Raw genomic sequence first — 22,264 nt, forward strand, 5'->3', positions numbered from 1 at the left:
CATGTACAACTGATAAAAACTCAAAACTCTTTTAAGCTGAAATATTTACAATTCTGACAACGTTGTTGAGTACGACTAGACTTCGAATGTTTTATTACAATGTCATTTTCTATTGGCGAACACGACGCTTTTGACCTAAAAAATATAGTTGGGATTAATTTGCAATAAAAACAACATTTCGACCTCTTGATCATTTAGGGAGAAATCACCGTCCAAAGCCAATTAGTATATATTCTAATGATAATCCCAAACTGGGTATATAAACAAAATACATGCCATATTGCCCACACCCCATCAAATTGAATTCTAGTAAGCTCACGTTATTGAACTGAGTGAATACAGCATACTGAATATGATATCGTCTTCGAGAGGAGATAAGCCATATAACTCAAATGTTCCACGCTGTAGTTGTTGAGAAGTAAACGGCAACATAATGGGTTCTGGGCAATGGCCGTCGTCCATATTGATGACATAATCTCGAACGTCTTTAAAGTTTCGATGAGGAAGCTGATCTTTAAAACACACCAGTGGATTCTAAGAAGCTCTGTACGAGATGTGAGTCACGTAGGTAAACCCGTGTTGGGTCCTTCCATATATGTATGCCATTTCCCTTTAACCGGTTGGAATCAAACTAGCCAAACAAAGCCAAACGTAACATGTATTTGTCTTTGATTTGTGATTCTCAATGACATTGAGGTATCTTGAGTGATATGTACGGGAATGCCACCCAAAGATGAGCATGCGTAGGGCATAGCTTTCGCTTGTAGAGTAGCAAGATCGTGCTACATGTGCTGATGTCTTAGTATGCATCAACTCTCGTGCCGCAAGACATTCCATTACCATGGTCGCATGGCTCATCATCGCACGCGACTTCAGTGAACTTGGAGACAGTGGGTATATCACATTGCTTCTATGTGTAAGTCATTATTCTTATGTGAAGTCTCTGGACATAATCATATTTTTGTCTTAAAACTTATACCCAAGGTCGGTACTTTCACTGTGCTGTTTTATGTTCGGAAGACGCTCTTTTCTCATTGACAATCTACTAAAGTTTACTGACAATATGACGATTTAACAAATATACAATTTAAAAGCAATGGTAAGAGCTGTCAGATGTCAATGACAACAGCTGACAAAACTAATTTCAGTAAAGAAATTAAAATATAAGACGATACAATTGAGTGACGAAAGTGACTTTTGTGATGTTTTACACAACTGAAACACAATGCTAGATTAGATTTCCTTCTCTCACGTAGGTAAACCCGTGTTGGGTCCTTCCATATATGTATAACATTTCCCTTTAAACGGTTGGAATCAAACTAGCCAAACAAAGCCAAAAGTAACATGTATTTGTTTTCCATATATGTTTCTCAATGATACTAAGGTATCGATAGTGATATGTACGAGAATGCCACCATTATATGGGCACGCGTAGGGCATAGCTTTCGGTTTAGAGTAGCAAGATCGTGCTACATATGCTCGTGTCTTAGGATGCAGCAACTCTCGTGCCACAAGACACGCCATTACTCTGGTCGCATGGCTCAGCATCGTACTCGACTTCAGTGAACTTGGAGATAGTGGGTCTATCACATTGCTTCTACGTGTACGCCATTATTTTTATCTGAAGTTTCTTGACACAATCATATTTTTGTCTTAAAACTTATACCCGATGTCGGTACTTTTACTGTGCTGTTTTATGTTCGGAAGACGCTCTTTTCTCATAGACAATCTACTAAACGTTTACTTACAATTTGACGATTTGACAAATGTACAATTCAGAAACAATGATAAGAGCTGTCATAAGTCAATGACAACAGCTGACAAAACTCATTCCAGTAAAGCAATTAAAAAATAAGAAGATAAAATTGAGTGAAGAAAGTGAATGTTGTGATGTATTTTGCATTTCCTTGTGATTGTTATTGACGCGAATATTCCAAAACTTAGTTGTATCCATGTCTTGACCTTTTGTCTTTCCTTTCCTTAGCATTGATGGGTTTTTCACATACTGATACTTTTGCGATGGGATTTGTTCTGTCTGATCTGGCAAATTCCCTGTTCCGTTTGTGTGTTTTTTTAAAACCATGGACTTGTTATCATTAGATGTAACTGCGATAAATCTTCCAACGTCTAAGTCCGACGGCTGACGCCGTAATAGTCGTCGTGAGTGTTGTCGCTGCTGGCTTTTCAGTGGCGGTCATCGATGTAGTCATGCAAGTTTTAGAATTCTAGAATTGTAAGGTTCTCTTTTTATAGGATAGTGAAGGTTACTTTCTCTTGTGTTTCGCCAATGAAGTTTTGTATATTTTTCTCAAGTGTTTTAACTCTGTCCAATTGTCCTGTTCTTTTTCATTTTATTCAAGGACAAAATTATCCAGCTGTTCTTCTGTTTACATAAACTATATCATATCTCAATAGCGGAGAAAGAGGTGAAGGAGGCACCGGTACAATACTTGTAAAAATCAGGAGTCGCAAAACACCAAATAAAAATGCAATAACACCCTTTACAGCACAAGTATCTTTACTTTAATTCTATTGCCGGCAAACCCAAATCAAAAAGTCTTCATTTCAGCCATGTTAAGCTTATTCACACTTGTAAATTGTAGGTCCCAAACACATAATACTCTTAATTTTCCCCATCTTACATTATTAAACCCTTATACGTGAGTATGTCTTGAAATTTTCTTAAGTTAAGAAATTAGGAAGGATCCATTGTACGAAATTTATCCGTGCTACTGCAAGGCCCCGTGAATACTATGCACGTTAATTCTGCTAACTAGCTAATTATTATTTTTGAGAAATATCTTCCAAACGCCGTCTCCCCATAATTAAACTCACTCAACTCTAACAAAGCTAGGTGTGTGTGTGTATGTGTGTGTGTGTGTGTGTGATTTGGATTTTTAACGTAGTTTTAACAATGTTTCATTCATATCGCTACGATGTCTGCAGTGTGGCAGTTTATAGTGATGTTTAGCTGATGTTTAGCTGTTTAGATGTTTAGCCATGGGACATCATGCCGCAGACACGTAACATGATGTCCCACCCAGTAACATTATCCTGACACCAGGCCGACCAGTCCTAACACTAACCTCTTAATGCTGAGCTCCTAGCGAGGCAGCTGTTTGTACCATTTTTGTAAGTCTTTGGCATGACTAGATCGGGGATCGAACCCACAACCTCCCGCGTACGAGGCGGACGCTCTAACTACTAGGCCACCGGAGCTGTCTGTAACAAAACTATAAACAGAGATGTAAATATAAAGAGGACATATTCTAGATTTTTTACAGTTATAAAGTAATTTGTGCCAACAATACAATGCATATGCTAAACCAAGAGGTACTGTGATGTTTAATTAAGGACTTATTTCCTTAATTAGTCTTTTACTCTCGAACGCGACTAGTTTCTTAAGTACCTAATCTGTCGATAAGGGTAATATGTAATTATTAAAATGACATTCTTATCAAATAGATTTAGCTTTCATGTTGAGCATTAATACTTTTATCATTCTGAGTCTGTTTGTGTTTTTCTGAGGTATAAGCACGTATGAACGCAAAACTTTTCAGGGCTTGGAAATCCAAGGGGCAACGAAAATCCTTTGCTTTTGTCATTTGGAGTACTGTGGTTTCGATGGCATAATTATATGGCCCATAATATTGCAACAAAGCATCCCGATTACACAGATGAAAAAGTTTTCAACGAAGCCAGGAAGTTTGTCACCGCACATCACCAGGTGAGTTAACAACACACGATTCTATTGATGTCAACCATCTCAAATAATAATATGCCTCCATTGTTATTTTACAAAATGAATACGTAGCTTAGTTTCAGAACAAAATGAGTTTCTAATGGAAAATTGAATTTATATTCACACCGATTACATGTATAGCTTTCAAAAGAAACGTACCATTAAAAAAGGCGGGAAAGCTTGTTATATTCAATCAGATGGCGAATTAGACAAACAGATGGCCATTAAAGCTTTCCTCTCCAATTTAATTTGCATTGTCTGTCCCGGATAACTCTGCTCAGGTTTGTAAAATGCATTTTGAAAAAAACTCCATCATCCTACTTTTGTAAAACTTGATGACGAATTTTCTTTCCTACTTTCATCAGTTTATTCTTTTCTTCGACGAAAGCTATTAAATGTAACATCAACATACATATTCTAGCTGTAAATGTTGTATTTGCATTATTGTCACTAAGGAACTACATACGTAACGGGACAAACAATCACAATTAACTTTTGTCTTCCACAGAAAATTGTAATGTACGACTGGCTTCCATTGTGGTTAGGACTGGATGAATTGGGAAACCCCACCCACGAAATACCACGCTACAACTTGAGTGATCCAAAGAGTGAGTAAACAACCATACCCATCTCAGTGGTATGCCATTCATTGATCTATCATTTTCCTGGGTTGTCAGATATCGTATGTTCTTGTCTAACTTAGCATTGAGACATGTAAGTTCATGATCTGACGGTGGGAGCCGCACCTTAAAATCCTTGTTAAAGGAGGTTTCTTATTTCTTACATTTAATCGTCATCAAAAAAAAATGACAGGGATGTCGTATAGACCTTTTATGTCTTGCATTCAAAAACCTAAAAAAGAAATGACAATGCACGTCTGACTGTCATTTGTCAATTTCGTTAATTTTGATTGTGACTTTCTTCTGTTCGTTATTAATTTTGTTTTAAAGAAAGGCTTTCTTTTCCAGTGTAATCCTTGCGTACAGCTCTATCTATATTTTGCAAATTAAGTATTTATCTGGCAGATATATGAGTGTATTCATGAATTTCCACATCTGGTTATTTGCGAAAGGTAGCGTTCATCTTGCTTTTCTTATTTCAACATATCTTCCTGATTTGACCTTTAAAAATGTTGAAACTTCTTCTAGAGATTCAAACGACAACATCGGGGTGGAATAACATAGTAGAAGAAATGTATACCTCTAAATTAATACCAATGTCAACCCAGGGATTAAACATTCTGACCTTTTCATTTGTTCGTCAGAAAATAAGATGTCGCTGTAAATGGAATAATGCGTGTCAAAACAAAATTAGAACATATATTCCCATTTGTAAAGGAGAAAACACGATCGATGTGATGAGAATTCATCCTAGAAAAAAACATACTTTTGACTCCAAAAATTAATTTCGACAAGGCAAAATCTTAAACAAAACTTTGCAAACATTGTTCTGAAATTTTCAAATATGCCACATGATTGAGACCGCACGTTCATTCTGAGCTCAAATCAAGCCTGAATTAATTAATTTAACTAAACTGAAGCCTTGCAAGATTAGGAGGGAGAAACATGTTTCCACTTGAAAGGAATATTTACAACATAGCACATGTAATTACCCCCATCAACATTATCAGACAACTAACAACTGAATTTGTTTATTTTAAAACAAGTTTTGTCCCCACATTTTTATTTAACTATATTTTACTTATTTCAGATTCATATGACCCCCATGTTCATCCGGGTATTTCCCAAGAGTTTCAGACAGCAGCCTTGAGATTTGGACACACTCTGGTGACGACAGGCTCGTGGAAAAGGTATTTATCTTAAGTACATTGTACGGACACCTGCATCATTCACCTAGCACGGCGCCTGATAAAAAAGAGGTGTCAACAATTTGCAAATCACGAGACTCGCTGTAGGATGGGTGATGGGGATTATACTATAAATGGGGTAGATGAGTGGGTGTTTGTAAGACTATACATAATATAACAGTATTAGCTTCACCAGAAGGAGCTGTTCTTATGTAAGTTTGTCTGGTAAGATATATGTCCAAACGGATGATGAAGGATTTATTAAATGTTACGTATATATCTTAATGTTGTAAGAGATTCTGCTCTCCGCAAAATTTGACACGCGGTGGTTAATAGAGTCCCAATGTTCTGTACAATTAGGCGTTGTAATGATTTTCAACATAGCCACAGTCATGTCAGCTTAATTCCACAAAACTACATTGCTCTGTTATGACATGATAAACATTTAAGTTAAAAGTGTCCATGAACTCTACAGCAAAGGAAAGTACCCAATGAATATAATGTAGATACCTGTTATTCTACACCTACTTTGAATCAGATTTCAACTATATACATAGCTAATTAAACATTGGACCATACACGTGTTCAATCAATAATATTAAAGCACCGCCTCCTATCAAAACGTGAAATTCTATCCTTTGCATAAAATAATCATTTGCTGATATTTCGTTACGACTCGGTTCTTGTCACGAATGTTTCCCAATGTGCTTTCTCGTACGTTTTTTTAAATACAAGAATAAAACTAAAAGTTTGATACAAATAAGCATATTCATCCGTACTGATTGGAACATTATTTCTTTTTAAACAAAGACTATTCACTCAAAGATTACCACTGCAAATTATTTTGAAGAAAACAATATTGATTCACTCATTCACAATTCTAACGGGCCGATATGAAACTTTAAGTTCTACCACATACCCGACTTTCCTTTTCTCCTAATATTCCTGTTCCTTTTTTTACGTTCTAGATTGTGTTTCATTTATTCATATTAATTAAGTTATATAAATGCTCATGCGCAAAAATCCATATCACAAACTAGTTTGCTTACAATCTACATACCAGACTTGCTAGTTTGCTTAGTGTCTATCTCATATTTAGCGCGCAATACTGTTTGGCAATAGGTCCGTTTTCCATGTTGGCCATACTATAAGGGTGTTCTTTGTATGAGAGCACGTATTGTTTGTCTGGTATTGGATGTATTTTCCAATTTAACGTAAACATTCATTCATTCATTCATTCATTCATTCATTCACTGTGCATTCATGATCCTTTTTCTACAACGTATACCGTCCATACTAGCTGATAAGTCGATTCCAATCCAAGCAACATAGACCCTGATCTGCGATCACATACTGTGCCGTCAAATTAGGTTATATGTTGGTTGTTCTACTGATTACTCCTTACAAACTGCATTGACCGAGATCTACCGGCACATTATATGACGGCAGATACGTGTCTATGCAATTTGCATTAGAATAGACTTATAAGCAAGCACAGACGGTAAAACTGATGCATCTGCATTATGTGTGGAAGAACGCTATATGCTCGCTAGTAATATTACAAGACACATTTACATATAATTCCTATAAAACATTGCTAATCAAATAACCTAGAATTATGCATAAAATGAAGCGATTCAAATAATTGCATACAAAGATAATGATGAAATATTATAATTACCACTTCCAACCGTTTTGCTGCAAATTGTATGACGATTTTATATCACCGTATCACTAAAAAGTATTTACACTGGTAGAAGCATATGTTGCTGTCATATTCGATATTGAAATCATCAATGAATGGTTTCTGGATTTCTATTGCATGAATATAGAGACTCAGGTATCAGCATAAAACATGACTGGTACATATAGTATATATATATAATATCGGAACAAGAGTTTCCATTATTAACAGTTTAGTCAGTTTTATGTTTTCGCTTAATTTCCCCTTTATGTTTCATAAACTTTTCACTAAGACACATTTCATTTTGTTTTCAGTAAAATAACAGAACTAACCAACAAAACACCCTGATTTTAGGTTTTTCTTTGTCTAATAGCTTTACAAGAATTAGTCTCCACCTTCATCTAGATCTGTCCAAGAAGCATGCAGTTTGAACAATGTTCTCTAAGTTCTCCTATTTAACTAATCTCGTATACTTTATAACTATCTTTGCTTAAAACAAAGTAGAATTTACGAATTAAACAGTAGCATCTCTCAGAAAGATCCCATCCAGAAGTTATGTACATGAATACGTTTTAAATTTGTCTGGAAAAAATTCTGAGGGAAATATAAATGCGCGTGCAGTAAACCTGACAATTTCTTTGCAGAGACAGTAAGTGTGAATTTAAGACACTAAAACTGAATATACCCGGATCTCCAAGTAACGTTCACGCTCTTCGGATGTGCAACGCATTTTGGAACCCACAGGTATGTATACATTGTGGCACACTAACGAATGACCATGAACACTATTAAGCAAAAGTCTAAATTTAACGATCTATAGACTTTCTAGAACTGCACGAATAATGCCTACCTATGCATCTAAACAGAAACAAGACATAGGTGACATTAATCATTAAAATGGAAAGATCCTGTTAGAGATGAGAAAGGGACGCAATATATTTCAATTCGCATCGGTCCGTACATTAAACTTTACGCAGAACAACAATAATGTATATATTAAACAAAATGTTACTAACACAAAACATCAAGTATGGATTGAAAGATTGCTTCCTTATTGATATTGTTTACTCAGAATAGCGTTTTATATTCAACTCTAAATTATTGGTGTCTTACATGAGAGAAAACTATCTTGAGATCACTTCGTGGAAAGTACATTGCACGTGCGGTTGGGCTTTTTGGCTTCAAATAAATGTTATGGTAAAGATTTGATCTTATACGAGTTTTCATTTCAAGTTATAACACCAGGTCAAGTTATAACACTAGGTCAAGTTATAACACTAGGTCAACAATGAGATTCATAGGTTTCTTCAGGAGTGAGCACGCATGTATAATTATATTTACCACATGACGATCTCTCAATTATTTAAATGCAACAGCGAAACAGCGCAGTGATTGTACTCGGAATGCATCGGATATTACAGTTTTGCCCTATATGACATAATGGAGTAAATTCTGACATTGCAAGCTGTAATCTTGCGATTTTCTATCAGAAAGACGTAGTAAAGGCGTATAGCACGCGAATTGTGAGATAAAATATGTTGTTATTAAATGTATGTATGTATGTATGCATGCATGCATGTATGTATGTATGTATGTATGTATGTATGTATGTATGTATGTATGTATGTATGTATTTATTTATTGAAAGGTTCAGTTTGACGCAAGGTCTATGTGTTTATTAAATAGCACCACATTTAAAACATTGAAACAATTATAAGTAGAGATGTATTTCACACACACACACACACATACACACACACACACGTATGTATGTATGTATGTATGTATGTATGTATGTATGTTATAGCACTTTGATACGTGAAAACATCATAAAATATTCACAATATACTGCTCAATTGATTTGCGCACGACAGCGAATTTCAAACTCGCTATTTTTTAAAAAATAGTTGTACACTTTTGCGCCTAGATGTTTTATTACCAAAGTGTCTATCTACATTGAAATTGCAGTCACTTAAGTCCCAGTCACTTGAACAAAGCGAGCTTTATCTATCGTTGCCAAGTGGTGTCATCCTTGATATTGCAGGTTTCCGGTTATATATCAGATGCGTATCTGATAGGTATCACTACTCTAATTGAGTTCGAAGTGTATTTGCTTCCTTCACTGTTTTGTTTTATCTCGCAAATTTAATTTAATCCTTTTCATAAGCTCTATGCTCTCATTCGGGTACACTATCTCCACTATTATAACCTGTAATTTAGACATACTGCATGCAAAGTTAGTACTATTGATAATATGATAGGTAGAAAATATAAATAGATTCATTAATAATAACTCAACGCCAAAGTGTGAATGTATTTTTTTCTGAATAAACATATAGTATTCTTTGACAGGAATTTATATCAGAACAAAATGCTTTTGATGAGGTATTGATGGGCATGGCTTCTACACTGTCGGAGAGAGAGGACCATATTGTAGTTCCAGATCTGAGAAGTAAGATAGCAGAAAGCACCATATATATATATATATATATATATATATATATATATATATATATATATATATATATATATATATATATATATATATATATATATATAAAGAGAGTTAGATAGAGTACTAACAGCTGTGTAAAAGCGATCCGATCGCTCTGGAAATACAACTATATAAAACATATAAAACTATTCTTTTCACAAAGGGACCAGGCTACTGAGGACGATTACACAAATGAGACTTGAACGAAACAAAATGATTTACAGACTATATATGATGTTTGGCTCTAGATATTTACAGAAACGATATAATTAGAACAAAGGAATCTAACTGATGATATAAGCCAGTACGGCAGCAATATAATGTTTGCGCCGTCGATTAGGTGGTCTACAACTTTCTAGTTCAATGTTTATCCCGAATACGGTACTTTGTTGAAATGTCAAACAATTATGAGCAACGCAAGTTTTGTTCTAAGTAATGGTACAAAGTTGTGGTTTGACTAAAATTAAAACAAAATAAAAAGTATGCAATTTTTATATTTGAATTTGTTTATGGAATTCATAGAATTTGAGATCAGGAGTTTGAGACAGGTAATTATAGCTGAATTTATTTATGTTTGTAGCTGTTACATGTATAGTTGTCTCAGCGTAGTGTATTGCACACATGGAATCTACTTGATTGATTCCGCTGGGCTTGAATGTTTGCATCTGTTAAAATGCAACATATTTCTTTCGATTTCATATTTTGTGTGCCCCGTTTTGATATTATGTTTGACTCCTGTGAGGACTGAATCACTGAAAGTGTAGCCCAGGGAATATAAATATTCCACCACTAGGAGTTTTCCGTTTTCTATTGCAATGTGTCTTTAGACATATTGGATGCGGCATATACTGCACTGAATGACGTAAGTCAAATTGTCTGTGTTGGATGTTATAGGCTGCTTCTGAATGTTGAACTTTTTATCCGTGATTTTGCTTGCAGATATGCTTCACAAGGCCTTGATTTCCCAACTGTTCTTTTATTTGAGAATGGTTTAAACTTTGCCCTGACTAACTAACGTGTCTCTCAAATCTTAGGTGTACGGAACGATATGCCATTCAGAGCAATGTCAAAGCCATTATCAAATTAAATATTTTTTAATACTGCACAATCTGATTTATTTCCTTCAGTGTACATTTTAAGTTGATCGTTGGTGTTCGACTCAATCGGTAGCTCCTCTAGGGAAGGTATTGGAAAGAATGCGTGGTTAACTTGTAGTGGTTGAGAGATGGAAGTTGGAGAGAAGTCTTGCAAGACGTTGACAAAGCTTATAAGCAATATAATTTGAGGACGTTTTTTTTTTCTTTCGGAGGGTGATTGTTTCAAATTTTTTTGCCTTCGTTGGTTTCCCACTTCGTCCATTTTGGGAGGAAATAAAACATACGGCTTTGGGTACACAAAAGGCATGTCGGTCAGTGTTTTGCTATCTGCATGCCCTGAATCGTGCATGATGTAGAAGCATAATGTTTGAGTAGACACTGTAATGGGGCTTTTGTTTATATTTTGGAGAATCTCTCATCAGGTGATTGCGTGTCTACTTAACGTTCAAGTCAATTCTGGTGAAGCATGCATTTACTGGTAGGGTAGTACTGGGTAAGGGTACCTGTTGTACGTTAATATGGTACAACATCTTTCTTGACCCTAAATAATAAGAATATAATTAGAAATGTTATAACTGATATACTACTACCTGTAAATCTTCATTTCTCCTTTATAGAACATTTGTTTGGCCCCCTAGAGTTTTCTCGGCGTGACCTGGTAGCTATCAACATCCAACGGGCGTGAGATCATGGACTATCTGACTATAACACAATACGGGAGGCATACGGGTTACCTAGGAGACAAACTTGGGAGGAAATCAACACTTCCATGTATAATGGGAGCTTGTATATGCAAGGGGTACTTATCTACTTTTCTCAGGCATACATTCAAAATAGGAATGGACAAGTGTGATAGTTATAGAATAATGTAATTGGATCTGTTCACTGTTTAATCATAAATATATTGTCATTTTGTATTGTCTTTAGTGCATTAAATCTAGATTGTAGTGTGCTGATATAAGTTCTAAAGTGGTGTCATTATTTTATTTATTTCAATGTACTCGTAGTAAAATAACATCGTAAAGAATTAATACAACAATGACACACATGCAAAAGTTTGCCTTTGACGTGTACTCTGCCAAAATTATGTTGACAATTACAAAGATATTTCAATTTTGAAGTAATCTTATATAACATTCCCAGCCAATCGAAAACTTACGTCGGGTGTACGGAAATGCATCAAAACCGGATAACGTGGACCTATTTCCAGGGTCTTTGTTGGAGACAACCCCTGATGGTATGGGGGAAACTTTTCGTACTATCACCCTAGACCAGTTCCTGAGGATCAGAAATGGTGACAGATTTTGGTTTGAAAACATCAAGAACGGGTAAGCTTTATTTTATCACTTGTGTCGATATAGTGTTGTTAAACCAATGTACCAAAATGCGTATTTCACTGTTATAAATTAAATTTGCGAATTATCTTTATTTGTAAAAGACATACGTTGTACATTTCCATTACTGACTGATTATTGATGTAAAGATAGAATATCAGACTATAAGACTTGAATCTTTTAAACCGAAAGTTTGAATCTTGGCTATCAGTTTACTGTTTTAGACCTCACACCTTTCTGAGATGTTTGTGTATGGCCGTAACCTTTGCAAAATTTGTACTAAACATACACACAATGAAAAAAGTGATTATGTCAACTTAATTTACAATTTTGGTGTCATTAATTTTGCAAAGCCCAGTGATACACTTTCGTTTTCAAAAAGTAGATTGCTTATCAAATGCCTTTCTCGCCAATTAGGCGTTGTTCTCGTAATGTACTGTCACCAGAGTATTTACTAGTGGTTCGTCTCACAATATCACCGTATAGTTTTCCGTGGCGTTTTATTTAAATTATTTTGATTTTTTTGTGTTGGCGTTTCTTAACTGTTTTGTTTAGTATCACATATGGCAGCTGGCAAGCATTCCACATTCTTTACTGTCGCTGAGGATATCGTGTGCCATTTTTTAACCACTCAGTGTAGTTTGAATCTGATATCGCTACTTACGCATACTCTTTTTTTTTACTCCACAATTTCCGTGTTGCTAGAGACGTTTCTTCTACTATATCACGTTTTATCCGCTGTTTGTTTGCATTACAATACTAATCTGAATAATAATAGTTCATGTTAATTAGATCCTCGTTCAATGAAGATGGCGTAAGTAATAATATAATGCCGTTCGTCTTGTCCGTTACTCAAACATTTTGTCTTCCTGACTTTGCTTTCCACAACGTACATTTATCAAGGTTTGCTGTATTGCAATCCAATTTAGCTTGCTGCTTGTTATTTATGAGCCCCTGATCGAATTTGATGTCCAACTTCTAACGACATCATCTACAGAGGTTAAATACAAGACTGTTTTACCCTCTGGCTTGTGTTTCCTCAGCGTTATTTTAACAAAGACGGACTTTCTGGCTTGTATTTCTTCAGTATTGGTATAAACAAAACTGAACTTCTGGCTTGTGTTTCCTCAGCATTATTGTAACTAATATTGTTGAATGTCAGCTAAACTTAGCATGCAGCTGTATATCGTTGAGATCTAAAAGGAATTTTATTTTGAATATTCCACATGATCTTTTGGAATAGTTATACTTTTGTATTGACTTTATTCATATTATTGGATTACCTTTGTTATGTTTACTGAGATTTATTCATATCTTTGGATTACCTTTGCTTTCTTCACTAAGGTTTATTCATATCTTTGGATTTCCTTTCACACCTTTCCCAAGGTTTACTCATATATTTGGATTTTCTTTGCTATCTTTCATAAGGTCTTTGGATTTCCTTTACTGTCTTTCCTAAGGTTTACTCATATCTTTGGATTTCCTTTGCTATCTTTCATAAGGTTTACTCATATATTTGGGTTTCCTTTGCTATCTTTCCTAAGGTTTACTCATATCTTTGGATTTCCTTTGCTATATTTCCTAAGGTTTACTCATATCTTTGGATTTTCTTTGCTATCTTTCCTAAGGTTTACTCATATCTTTGGATTTCCTTTGCTATTTTTCATAAGGTTTACTCATATCTTTGGATTACCTTTGGTTTCTTTCCTAAGATTTACTCATATCTTTGAATTACCTTTGGTTTCTTTACTAAGGTTTACTCATATATTTGGATTACCTTTGCTATCTTTACTAGTTTTACTCATATATTTGCGTTATCTTTGCTATCAGGGGCCCCGAGTGACCGAGTGGTCTGAAGCACTGACCGTTACGGATCACTGCCGTCTCACCTCTGCCTGCGTGGATTCGTTGTTGTTGTTGTTGTCAGGTTTAATGCCATTTTTCAGCACACGATAGCTATACATGGCGGCCAGTATTAACGGTGGAGGAAGAATCCGGGAAATCCCCCAGAAAGAACCACTGACCAACGAGAAGCTACTGGCAAGCTTTCTCACATACCCACATTAGCCGAATCCGAGACTTGAACTGCGTGGATTCGAGTCTCAGGCTCGGCAAATTTGGGTACGTGAGAAAGCTTGGCAGTAGCTTCTCGTTGTGTCGGTGGTTCTTTCCGGGGTTTCCAGGGTTCTTCCTCCACCATTTATACTGGCCGCCATTTAATGCCAATCGTGTGGTGAAAAATGGCGTTAAAACCTACAACAACAACAACAACAACCTTTGCTATCTTTACTAAGATGTACTCATATATTTGGATTATTTTATGTAGCTATGCTAAGATGTGATAGTATCTTTGGTTTGTATTGCATACTTTACAGAGAAATGTTGGATTTTCAACTAATTTATTGCACCTCTATACGGATGGAACCATCAAACACTTATACACATACTCATCTGGATAAATTATGTTACTTGATTACCGACTCTCCTGACTTTTATTTTTCACCACATGTCCCCTGTTTGAGGACATAGCAAATAAATCGAAATCATTCGATCTCTTAGCTATGCATACACCAAAAGAGGCAGTTGTTTAAAATATAATATGTTTACTAAACATTGTCATCTCTACGTCTCATGCCGACCATAACATAGTCATCCTTTTATTATCAGGCTATTCACAGAAGAGAAAATAGAAGAAATAAGGAATGTTACCATTTATGACATAGTAACCAAGGTGACGCGTATTGCACCCAACGATATACAACGGAACCCGTTCTTATTAATGGATAGTGAGTACTGACATAAGACGAGGATTTATATTATTATCCTTGAATCGTCAGCTTCAATATATTTAGATGTTTCCACTGTATGTTCATGCAAGTTACACTTAGTGAATCGTACAGTGTGTGTGTGTGTGTGTGTGTGTGTGTGATTTTGGATTTTTAACGTAGCTTTAACAATTTTTCAGTCAGATTGCTACACTGTCTGCGGCGTGGCAGTTTATAGTGATTTACCATTTATCTAACTTTTTGGTATGACTTGACCAGGGTTCGAACTCGCGACTTCCGCATCAGAGGCGGACGCTCTAACTACTGTGCCACCTGTGCGGCGAAATGCACAGATATCGTGTACTTTAAATCGATATATACTTGATAAATACTAACGTTCTGGATGTAAAATATTAAATACATCCTTTGCACTTCATAATTTTTGTAAAACTACAATAATGATTTCCTCTGTATTTCTGCAAAGGCGCAAATAAACTTTATCAGTGTAGAGTAGTCGGGCCAATGATAACTTTTGCAGCCCAATTTCTCGTTGGGGCATAAAAATTCACTGAAATTGTTAATGGTAATTCAAGTGGTATTAAGCGTTTGCCTTGAATCACTGACATCTAACCTCTGTCAGCGTGAGCTCGAATCTCGTGCTTGCCAATGTGGGTATGTGACAAAGCTAATTAGTATTTTCCCGTCGGTCGGTTGATCTTAACGGGGTTTTTTCCTCCACCGATTATCCTGGCCACCATGTATAGCCTATGTTACCTTGAGAATCATTTTAAACCCGCAAAAACAACACACACACACTAATGGACACACAAACACAACAAACGCCCATATATATATATATATATATATATATATATATATATATATATATATATATATATATATATATATATATATATATATATATATATATATATGGCGATTAGAGTGTGAAAGGGGGAGACAGGTATTTCCGTATGAGTGCATTTTGAGATCTTAGTTGTAGATCCTTATATACATGACTGGGTCCTTATCCACTTGTGTCATGATCACAACTGAATAAATTTATCGTTAATCATACCTGTTTTATCGATTCTATATGTTGGTGTCATTAATCACTGGGCCAAGATTATGCATGGAGTTGATTGCATACGAGTTTATACTTTATGGGTCAGCCACGTTTGTCGAAATACCGTTATGCTCAGATACTGGATGCTTACAATATTAATAGGCATATGAATTTAATATTACTGTCATCTCAGTATGTTTGTATGTATGTATGTATGTATGTATGTATGTATGTATGTATGCATTTATGTATATATGTATGTATGTATGCATTTATGTATGTATATATTCATATATACATCGCAACTTACATGTTTCCTTGTAACGTAGGTCCCTGTCCACAGCCCAAACAGCTAGTTGCTGACGGAAACGAGACGTTGAATGGAACTGAAGTAATCGAGAAATGCACCCCTCTACAACACTACGACTATTTCTCTGGAAGTGAAGTGTCCTTCGCTCTCACCTTTGTTGGACTCGGGTTCTGTATACCCAGTAAGTGAGCGCCCATGTATCACGTTTCATTTATTTGTTTACTCGCTGTTACGCAACGACCGATATGAGTATTAGATTATTTTATTTTTAGGTTGTTATTAGGTTGAGAAAAATAATACATGTTGATATCTCTTTTGAAAGTTTCGATTCCTTGTTTCCTTGATAGTTAGCTAAATAGATGGGTGGGTATTCGTTGATAGCTAAATAGATGAGTGGGTATATATTTAGGTAGGTATATATCTAGATTAATAGTTATGCTATCAATTGACTAATGTGTCAGCCAGTTATTTAATATGCTAGTAGATCAGCAGCAATTCATCCAGTTAGTTATTTTATTTAGATAGGTTATCAGTCATTCGGTTACTTATTTGTCTGGTCGCATGAGTTCTGGTTGTCATATTTTGGGTAGAAAACACGTTATACCGTCGGTTTCCTTCGAGTTTCTCTTACTTGACAACAAGTTAGCATCATTTCTCGCATAAGTAGACAAACTATATACGCCTGCTGAATCTGAGGTTTCTATTTTATTTCATGCAACTGACGAAAGTACTCGTTATATTTGGTTCTTCTTATAGTTTTAGATAATTTATTTGCAGGAACCATGTACGATATAAAGTTGTATCCATAATATATTTATAGAAATCCGAAAATCTATCACTACCCCAAATTCTACTCAGAAGAACACAAACATACAACAACAACAACAACAATAATAATAATAATAATAATACATTATTGTTACTTTATTATCATTATTATCATTATTATTATTATTATTATTATTATTATTATTATTATAAAACTAGATGAAGGATACTAACGACCAGAAATAGCATTTTGTTGTAACACATTTACATTTATTTTGGATAAATTATTTAACTGCAAATATGTATCTTCCCAAATATGAAACAACTTTTTCAGGATTTCACTACTCTAACGATATTTATGTAGACACTTGCAAGCTTGTATATCAAAACTGTACTCTTCCTTTGTTGCCTGTATGAATTTTTTTCGGATTTCTTACATTTGATACATCAGTTTTATTATATACGTGCAGTTGCTATTGGAGTCCTTATCGTGCTGGCTAAATGTCGTCAGAGGAAGCTGCAGGCCGCAAGACGGGTGTTCCTTAAAAACGACGATGACCCTAACACCTTTCAGTGTAAGAGTGAATTATATTTCTCTATCACTTACCTAAAGATCCATTTTAGACTTGCCTTTCACAGCGAAATGCAATTTCCGGTTCTCTGTTCTTTATATCGTTACCGGTCCCTACATAACACTAAATAACCCGTATTCAGAAGCTTTCCATCAAAGGTTGCGGCTAAATTATGTTATCTTCCACTACCACCACTACCCACCGACTTTTCATAGCACTGTCCATTCCATCCACATCCGATAAATCAACACAATGTACTTGACAATGTACTGAAAGATTTATAAATATAAGTCTTTTCGGTTCTTACTAAACAAATCAAACAAGAACAATAAAGATATATATATATATATATATATATATATATATATATATATATATATATATATATATATAATATATGTATATATATAAGAAAAGTAAATTAACTCATAAAGCCACTTAAGTTCTCACAAACGTACATAGCACACTATACAAAACATCTGGGGGACACACACAAGCACGCACACGCACACAAGCAAACAAACACACACACACACACACACACACACGCCCGAAGTCAGTTATTTGGCACGGCTCCAGACACATCACTAGCTACAACAATCCAAACTCTCTCATGAGCTAATGCAATGCTGGCAAAAGATAACTAGAAAGGTGGTATGTCAAATTCATTTCTTCATCTTCATTGGTTTTCTTCACAGCAGTCGTAGTAATCGATGGGCATCACATCCCTACGTTTTGGGGGAATTTATACTTGAATTCTATGCAATTCTAAACAAATTACGATCGTATACTTCTGACGAAATAAATTAGAAATAAGTTCTCTATTTTCGATACTTGCAGATCTGAAAGCGAAAAAGAGAGTGAAATTGAAATCAGCCGCATTGTTTTCTTGATTGGTGCACGAGAGCAAGACGCCTCAAAATATGTGTGATCTAGTGATTTGTCATTTTGATTTTCAGAACACTCTAATTGAACCTTTGGTTAATGTTCCGCCGTTTTTCCTGATTTCGCATTTGTTTCTATTTCTAACTCCAAACGAGAAAATTAATAATTAAATAAAAAATTGGCATAATGTGTGTAAACTGCTGTAATCAATAACACCAAAACTTCAGTAAAGCGCTTGATGTATGCAAGCAAGGAGTGTATATATACGCAACAGAAGCTACCTAAATCTTCAAACATAATTGTTCATAAAATACTTCATTGTATTAGTCAGTAATCTACCAGAATTATTAGCACAAGCAACGCTCTACCCCCTTATTGACAAAATCTGAAAATACTAGCCCTATCTGGAAAAGAGGAGGGTACTAAATGGTTTCTAAGTTCAACTTTGAAAATATGCGATAAAAAATAGATACTATTTATACAAAACTCATGCTTATGGACAAAGCATATTATGTCCTCGTTGGACTCGTGGGATTGCAAGTATATGAATATACAACAATGTTCTATTGTATGGCTCATAAAAGCTCAATATTTGATGCAGTCTAAACGAAAATGCATTGATGTCTCTGCTCCACCATATGAACAATTATTGTCTAATGACGAATGGTTTTTCGAACAATAATTGCTTAATGAGCTACAACGTAGAAACATTCTTGAATATAAAAGTTGTATTAATCTCTCACTTATGCAGTATTACAACAAAACCAGATCTAGACCACAATTCAAGTGTAAATTCATATATGAAAGGTTTATCCTGGCCTCTAATGGGACAATACCCAAAGTCATATCATTCCTTGAACGAAGAACTGATATCTGTCTGCATTTAGTCAATTACAAACCTACACATTTATTATCATGTAAACACGGGTCAAGCTACAGTACATTTTGAAACAAAGTGTTTATCGTTATATAGTTGTATGTTTGAAGCGTCTCATTGAAAGCCTTTTTAATTATGTTTCTTCTAAAATTCTAGCATATGACTAAACTTTCCTTTTAGCCAATACGCAATTTCTTTTTTTTTTTCTAAGACACGATTATTTATGCTTCAATTTATTTTTGTTTGTATTTCACCTTTTTCATATTGATTGCTGTTTTGTAAGCACTGCTGTCTACTCGATATAAGGAAAATCAAATAATGTTCATTCAAGGTTCAGATTAGAATTGGTTTCAATGGTTTGGTGATTATTTCCAGCGTTGACTGTGCTGAGACGGAGCTTTATCAAGATTTAAGCTAAGCTGTTTATAGGAACTCACATACCTAGAATCTGTATCATTCATTATATATAGTGGCTAATTTACCCATATAGTTTTTTAATGTGGTCATTGATTTAGTTTAGTTAGGATTGAACTGTACTAACTATGAATCGGACCATATGTTGAACTTTTCTATGTCTTGTAAATCACAAGCAGCCAAAGCTGGATTTTCCACAATTATTGACAAGAATTTATCATCAGCAAATACCTTTATTGTTGGTTGAGTTCAGTATAATAAATTAGAATTAAAAGTTGGTCTGAGTAGATCCTTGACAAAGAAAAGCTATGACAAGGTGCTCATCTGAAATGCAACATTACATAACAGCATTTGGAGTCCTATCAAAAATATATTTTTTAACCATATCAATAATCTACCACCGATTCCTATACTTCGTATTTTCTAGAGGATACTGTCATACCAGAATGTGTCGAAAGTATTATTAATATCATAACATACCACTTAATATCATTTGCATCGCTGTGTTTCTTGCAAAAGTCATTAGCAACACCATACAACTGTAAAAGAGCTTATATTTAGGTGTTAAGGCAGATAGAACATGATTAATTAGGCTGTTGGTAGTAAAATAGTTATACGAATGCAAGGTATAACAATGTTTAACAAGTTACTCACACAATTTAGTAGAGGAACAAGTCCATTACTAAAGATATATTTGTCCCCACTTTTTGTAGGAAATATGATGCTTGGAACAAATCGATCACTATATTTGAGAAATGTAGCAATAACAGTTGAGCGGCCTCCTTAAATGTCATAAGGTTACTCTCATCTGGAACCACATGCCTTGCTAATGTCTTGGTTTGAACGTGGATCTTTAAATGTATTTATGCTGTTGTGAAGACTATGAATTGCAACATCAGAAAGAGATTCAAAAGGCAGGATGATTGAAGTACCGTTGAGAACGTATTGTTCAAAGAAGTATTTCTGCATCAAGTTGCCTTCATTTCCATATTTAGAGTGGCTAATGACTACATCTTGAAAATTTCCCATGCTTAACAATTTGATTCCACAGTGACCGAATGGACGGGACCTAAAGAAGGTGAAAGAAAAATCAAGGTCAAGTTTAACCTGGGCAGAAAGAAGATCCATATCACGGACATTCTCAAGAAGCCGCTACGATTGATAGATTTGCGCCTAAATACAGAGAAGATTCATATATGTGAATCTGACGACAGACAGAGAACGCTTCTATCCGTTCGCGTGACAGGAGAAATAGATCTGGTAAGATGGTTAAATTCTTCATTTCAATCAAGCAAGCAATTCCAGTTTTTGTTTGTGGGGTAGTTTGAATTTTCCCTTCGACCTGACATGTAAAGGTTGGGTTAACAATTTCTCGTGAACCATTCACAAGGACTGTAATAGAAATAACTTAAGTTCACATTTCAAAGACACTTTTCTTTAATCGTCAACAGCATTGGTGTATAGTGACTTGAACGAGACTAATGTTTACAGTTTTGCTGGGTGATGTTTTTGTTCTTTATGAAATATTTGATAAGTTAAATATACCCTAACTTTCGCGTGTTTCGATAGCACTTATTTTATGTAACTTCAAATGGAAAGCTACATCCAACGAAACTGACAAATTTCACTTATTTTTTTTAATACTGTTAAGAGGAAATAGTTATGACCGAAAACGCTTTTATAAGCACTGTTTGTCACATTGGCATTCAACTATGAATTATAGTAAATACAATATTACCGTCACTGTTTTTCGAGAGATTTCTGTATATCATAAGACATTAATTGATTGAAATAAGTGTATGCGTTTGCTTATTACATAATGTCACATAACAGAATTGTTAAAAGACAAGCAATTTTTCCTTTTCAATTTAAATAGACATAATAAAATTATGATATAATATGCACATTTTCCTTGTGCCTGGACCTTATTTAAAAAAACATTTTTTCATGTTCTACTTTGCCAGAGAGTTAGCGATAAGATCACATCCGTACAATCAGATATACTAACTGTGATAAATTGGCACTATTTAATAGGTACAAAATGTTTGCTATATTGATACCTCAAACTATTGTAACCACAAGTAAAATAGGTTTGCATATGGACTATTTTAATACATACATTAAAGTCATTATATCCTTTACATATTTACAGATCCTTCGATTTGCAGACGAAGGTTACAGAGACAAGTTTGTCTGCAAGCTTGAAAGGTTCCTGCAGGAGGTCGGAGTAAGCAGCAAAAGGCTCAGGTTTTCTGAAGCCATGATACTGAAAGACGCAGAAACAAAGGAAACAAGGAAAAAGTTACTGGATAATTTTTTCAGAATGGTGTGCTTACAGGTATATTTCACAATCATTTTATTTAGAAAGCTTTTGTCCGTTTTATACATTTTCAATTTCCATTTACACACATTCGTTGTAAGATCAAAGTAACACAGGTAATACGTTTTA

The 22,264-nt window shown here is 34.9% G+C and overlaps 1 pseudogene across 1 annotated transcript in view; it reads left to right on the forward strand.

Moving 5' to 3' along the window:
• LOC149801852 (dual oxidase 2-like) overlaps window positions 1–22,264 on the forward strand; it is a 93,664-nt pseudogene that overhangs the window by 46,237 nt on the left and 25,163 nt on the right. Inside the window, exons 6-17 of the transcript XR_016420810.1 lie at window positions 3,561–3,727; window positions 4,251–4,350; window positions 5,453–5,552; window positions 7,878–7,977; window positions 9,586–9,685; window positions 11,442–11,623; window positions 11,968–12,152; window positions 14,826–14,944; window positions 16,319–16,480; window positions 17,538–17,642; window positions 20,867–21,075; window positions 21,968–22,153. The product of XR_016420810.1 is annotated as a dual oxidase 2-like (transcript). The remainder of the gene's footprint in view (window positions 1–3,560; window positions 3,728–4,250; window positions 4,351–5,452; window positions 5,553–7,877; window positions 7,978–9,585; window positions 9,686–11,441; window positions 11,624–11,967; window positions 12,153–14,825; window positions 14,945–16,318; window positions 16,481–17,537; window positions 17,643–20,866; window positions 21,076–21,967; window positions 22,154–22,264) is intronic.

Source organism: Sinohyriopsis cumingii, chromosome 4, assembly GCF_028554795.1.
Source record: "Sinohyriopsis cumingii isolate HCF-2022 chromosome 4, ASM2855479v2, whole genome shotgun sequence".
Lineage (NCBI taxonomy): Eukaryota > Metazoa > Mollusca > Bivalvia > Unionida > Unionidae > Sinohyriopsis > Sinohyriopsis cumingii.